Genomic DNA, 6,000 nt, shown 5'->3' on the forward strand with positions numbered 1-6,000 from the left:
GCCTAGAATTCCAAAGCCAAATTTTGATAAATTAATTTTATGATAAATCCCATGGGTATCTTTTAAGAGAGTGCTAATGAAATAATACCTGCATATTGCAGGGAAAGCTTTTTTCTGTTCAAAGTTCTTAGAGGTGTCAGAAATCATTGTCTGCCTCCCTTTATTTCTGCCTGGAGCCAAGCGAGGAATTAGGAAAGGAAGAGAAGTGCTCTACACACAATGGCCTTCAGTGAATATTATTGATGACTAGACACCTGCTGGGATGTAAAGGCATTTAATCCATATTATTTTCCCTTTTACCTTGTCAACGCAGACATGGCAGCCAGAGAGTTTTCTGTCAAACATTAGCCTTTGCATTGCATTACAATTTTTATTTTTCATTCTTAAAATTTCAATATGCAACATAAGTGGGGCTTTAAATAATATATTTAGCTGCATGATGATAAACTGGAAAAATATGTTATCTGAATATCAAAACATCCAGCAAGCATAGGGACAAATTATCAACTTCAAGAAATTATTTTATAATAAAGATGCCGAGTATTTTAAATCTCTTTGAGGCTTTCTATTTTCACAAATGGTTTATTCGTTGTGATTCACCACCACCTGCTACTAACGCAACATTAAGAACTTATTTTGCTTGTATTTGTTTTGAAGGGTCTTTCAAAAAGGAATTAATAAAATACACACACACACACACACACACACACACACACACACATACACACACACATATATATATATATATATTTTTTTTTTCCTGAGAACAGGCTAAATCACATATTCTCAGGAGATGGAAACAGTGAGTTCCTCTATTGCAGAAATCTTTGTCTCCCATGCCTAGGCTAAAGTCTAATACATGGTAGGCTCCCGATGTTAGAACCTGAGAAATCAACTCACTCAGACATATTAAAACAATGTAGGTTTTATCAATTTTTCTACTTAGGAATGTAAGCGTTACATTAGTTAACCTTTGACCCAAGAACAAAGTAAGGTATTCAGCATCTTGGAGAAATGATTTGTGACACATATAAGATTTACAGGCAACTAGAAAAATTTTTATCACTTAAATAGAAACCTTTGTATAATATATTATGTCTTCTCTTGAAGAAAATGCTAAAAATAATTTAACTTTTCCCAATATCTCAAGCAACCTCTCATCTGGTATCTGCTACACTAGATCACAGAGTTCTGCAAATCTTTTTGAGCTTTTCCATCTCGCACCTAATTGTGCATTATGCTTGCCTTTTACAGTCACTTTCTTGAATTACTTTTATAATTTGATGTTAAGAATGCAGGTTAAAAATAAATGTGTTAAAACTCCACTTAACATACATATATGTGAATATATACACATGTATAAATACTCTTATTTTAGGCACAAACAAGAGCAAGAGGGTTGGTGCTAATTAATATAATGCATCTAGATATCTAGGCCTGAGCTGTTTCTCATGTTGCAGCCCCTTATTTTGAACTGCCTCCCGTATTTCTTCACCAAAAGATGTGTAGGCACACAAAAGTGTAACATGTCCAAAGACTGAACTCATTATCTTTTCCAGTCAGCTGCCTCTCTCCAGGCCTTCTGCATCTTTGCAATTCCCCAGCTCAGTTAATGCCCTCATAGCCACCTCAACATTAAGCTAAAAAAACCACTTGAGGCTGTCCTTAACCCCTCCATCTCCCTTACCTCCCATGCTAACTTAATTCACAATCACTATGTGGCCTTTGTTTCACCTCCATTGCCACAACCTTGTTTGAATCATTGAGGTCTTTCATCTTTACTCCTGATACATTCTCTCTTTCAACAGCTAGTCCCCACTGCCTCTCACCCTCCACAGTCTCCAGCTTTATATTCCTTAAAAAAAGAAAAAAAAAAAAGGGTCAGGTTACTTTTCCCTATTATGAAAAACTCTCTACAGGATCACTCTTTTCAATACTAATTAAAGAACAAACTATTTAGCTTGATGCAGAAGACATTCTCTTTCTGACCCCCCAAGCTGGCGACTTACTGCTAGCTACTCCACCCACTCTCTGAGAGTTCTATTTCCATTCAACTTGAAGCATTTTCAAAAGCACACACATCTTTGTATCACTTTAAGCCTTTACAAATGCCAAACATTAATGGGTAAAGGAGTGTCCTAATGATTTCAAGTGTAACTCCAAGTAACCTTGAAAATAAGCCATATTACCTCCCCAGAGCTTTATGAGATAGTATTTCTAATACTGAAATGTAGTAGATAATAAGATTGTGAATCCAGTTTTCTATAGAAGCCAGTAAAAGAAAAGATGAAACCAAAGGAAAGAGATTCAAATTAATGTTTGGTATGTGGGTTCATGTTTTTGGCTCAAGAGTTATTGTTCTAAATATAATTAGCTTTGATATAATTATACGACCCTGGTACTTAAGTGAAGCCCAAGCTGTGAATTTTTACAGGGCTATGTATATGCATACAGTTCTATATTTTAATATATTGCCAACAATATTCTTTTATAACCTTATGAACTATATTATATAAATTCAGTATTTGAAGTTATTATTCAAAAAGTTATAGGCACTCTGGACAGCAGATATTTTAATTCCAATCAGACTTATGAATTCTGAATCAAAATGTGGTTCATCAAAGCTAAGTAATATAACAAAGTTTTAATGAATATCACTTTTAGTTATGTTAATATTCAGGTAATATCACAAGGATTTTTTTAAAATAAACTTTTATTAGGTTAAGCTAATAGAGGTAATATACAAAATTTTGGTTTGTACTTTGTCAGAGAGATTTGAATCACTCTAGAGATTAATATTTAATCATGGCTCATTAATAATAATTAAGATGAGAGAACAAGAAAAACGCACGTTCATTGATGTTTGCTTCTTTGATGCTAAACGATTACACGTACTCCGTTTAAAATATTTTGAAATGTTCTTCACTATTCCAGATGTATAGGAAATGATCTACAAAGTTACTAAAAGCGAGCTTTTCTGTAATATTTTTTGCTCTTTAATAAAAGCAGTTATTTTAGCAGAATTGCTGACCTGATAATTGCTAGTGGGTCTAAATTGAATGTACTTCAGTTAATGCATCAGTAAGTGAAGTACCTTCAATGCAATTAAAAGATTCTAATCTAACCGAAGAAAAGATCTTGTTCATATTGACCACTTTAAATTCAGACTATGATTTCATATTTTCAAAGTGGCCCATGGCTTAGCTGACCCCATTAGTGGGAATACAGCTCTCCTTTGCCATAGCCAGTTGCTGCTGAGTAAGCATTTCTGAAAGCCTCTGAATGAAATTCATCAGACAACTACCATTGCCTAATTTCAGAGAAGGCAACACTAAGTAAAAAGTCATTAAGACATTTAACATGGATACTTAGGAAAGCACTAGATTGAAATAAAGGCTAATAAATAACTTACCAAGCAACAATAGTTACTGCATTTTAAGTGAATTTGGTTTTAACTTTTTTTACTTGATATTAATGTTTTTCTGCAAGACATTAAATATATTCAGGCATTTGTGACTCGACTTCTTGAATAATTAGAATTTCTTTAGTTGTCCTCTTGTGATTAATTTAGTGATTGAAAGTTTTGTGTACCTGCCCAGAGATTAATTTATGGGGGTTATGTCTTCCTGAATGGAGAGCAGTTGCCTCACTCCATCTCCCCCTACTATTATGGGGAATGCAATTGTCAAATGAATATAAAAAGAATGCATTGCAATGAGTACATCTAAGGAGTAGTAGCTTGCTCCTGACTGTTAAAAATGGACCTTGCATTTTTAAGTTAAAGAGCAGACACTGGGAGAAAGATAAAAAACTTCCTGCGCGCTTTAAGAAGGATAGCCACTTTAAGAAATTAGTTTGAACACTAACTGCATTTGCAGTCCAGTTCAATGGAATGTGTTAGGGAGCAGAGCAATCTTCCCACATTGTAGCCATGGGTATGTGGATCTGTAGCCTGGCTGACTCACCGGATGCCCTCTTTTTGGTGGTGTCTTCTGTTAGTATTTTCCAAGAAGTTGAGAGAGACTACACAAGGAACTCTTTCAGCCAAATGCCATTTTCAACTACTAGTCTCCCTTTTGTTGCGCAATGCAAGACAAATTGCTGAGTATAAAGGATTTTTCTTACTAGCTGTGACGAACTAGAGTTCATCTCCAGTTCTCTTCCAAAAATTTTCTCTGACACCCTGAATTCCTTTTCTATGGGGCTCTCAGTATACTTCAACATAGTCTTCTTCTTGTTAGTAACGTGGATATCTTGCCCAGCAGATAGACCTTCTGGAATTTAGTTTTTCGTTTTATTCCTATTCTGCAGCTATATGATCTACTCAAATTTGATAGGCCTTTAGTCAGTGGAGCGAACTGAATTAAAACTAGCTAATCTGGCCCAATTGTGTTGATTCTGCAACCACAGTAGTAATAACTGTGATTATTAATGTGTGTTTATTAAAAGCCATGGTGTATGTAGAACTTTCCAAGCAGTCAGCAACTCATATTTGTTTATGCCTAGCCCAGCTGCCTCCTCAACTTTTCAGAACATGCAATGCCTTGTCATCTACTAATGTACCACAACTGTTCTGGGATACATCTGTTTTCCTAATTGGTGGAACTGATAAGGATAAATGATCCCAGTTCTCCCCCTGCAGGGGTGCGTATGCTGTCGTAAACTCACTGAACACAGCCCTTATATATGGGGGTGGAAGGATGAGAATTACCTCTAGGGAAGGTCCTGATTTGGACCTGTGGCCACAGATGTGTAGAAAACAAAACAAAACAAAATGAGAACACCTGACTTGCTTTAGTAGCACTCTCACTCCCCATCCACTTTTTGACCACCATCCAGCCAGAGCCAGATTGCATGCTGCTTTTTCATGTTCACCCTGCCTGTTTTGGAGTGTCTGGGAAACAGAGAGAGAGGAGCATTTCCTTCCCCTAAAGGACATTTTTGTTAGACACCAGATCTTAGGATCCTTTTGCGTTGGCACTAGCTTCCATGGTGCACATTTTTCCTACTTCTGTTTCCTTTTCCTTTACAATATCTTCTGTGACTTTGGCCTTAGACCAAGTTCTAGCCAATGCTAACCTGTGCTGTTTTTGTAACTTTCTAGTTTTGAAATGCTTCTGTCTTTATAGGCCCATTGAGTAGCAGGTTTCTTAGCTGTTTGACGTATTGTTCCATCCATGAAACCTAGCAGTAGTAAAATTTCTGTAAATATCTGTTGTCATCAATAAATTGGACTCTCAATAGCTTTAGCTCTCCTTTTACTTTGAGTACATTCTTAGAATCACACAATATCATTATACTTATTATACAGCTTGTCTTGACCTCCTTGGGTTTGAAACCCTCATTGGCCAACTACTTTATTTTTTCTTTTATCTTTCATCCTATTCATTGACCTATTGTTTTTTGTAAAACTTACATTTATTTGAATTAGTTTGATCATCTGGTTCCTATTATTCAGCATGTTAGTATGCTCTAAACATTTTGTTGATCCTGTCTTCAACTCAGCAAGCCTCTTCCATATTTTCTTAAATGCAATCTTGAAATCCTGTATTACCTATAAACTGTCTCTTCACTTAAATAAAAGATACAGCTAAATTCTCCTTCTGCTGCCCTGAGCTGTAATGTGCCTAACTTGTTGTACCACTAACATTTTTTATTTTAAAAATTTATTAATTTAGAAAATGTGTTTTGAGGGCCCGGTGTGGTGGTTCACGCCTGTAATCCCAGCACTTTGGGAGCCCAAGGCGGGCGGATCACAAGGTCAGGAGTTTGAAATCAGCCTGACCAGCATGGTGAAACCCTGTCTCTACTAAAAATACAAAAATTAGCTGGATGTGGTGGCATTCACCTGCAATCCCAGCTACTCAGGAGGCTGAGGCAGGAGAATCACTTGAACCCAGGAGGTGGAAGTTGCAGTGAGCTGAGATCCTGCCACTGCACTCCAGCCTGGGTGACAGAGTGAGACTCCATCTCAAAAAAAAAAAAAAAAAAAAAAAAAAA

General features: G+C 36.2%; 1 protein-coding gene across 3 annotated transcripts in view; it reads left to right on the forward strand.

Moving 5' to 3' along the window:
- Positions 1-6,000, forward strand: part of CADM2 (cell adhesion molecule 2) — a 1,064,920-nt gene that overhangs the window by 23,150 nt on the left and 1,035,770 nt on the right. The gene's annotated exons all lie outside the window — the stretch shown is intronic.

The sequence above is a fragment of the Sapajus apella genome, unplaced genomic scaffold, assembly GCF_009761245.1.
Source record: "Sapajus apella isolate SASKATOON/1434 unplaced genomic scaffold, GSC_monkey_1.0 scaffold8, whole genome shotgun sequence".
NCBI classification, from domain to species: domain Eukaryota; kingdom Metazoa; phylum Chordata; class Mammalia; order Primates; family Cebidae; genus Sapajus; species Sapajus apella.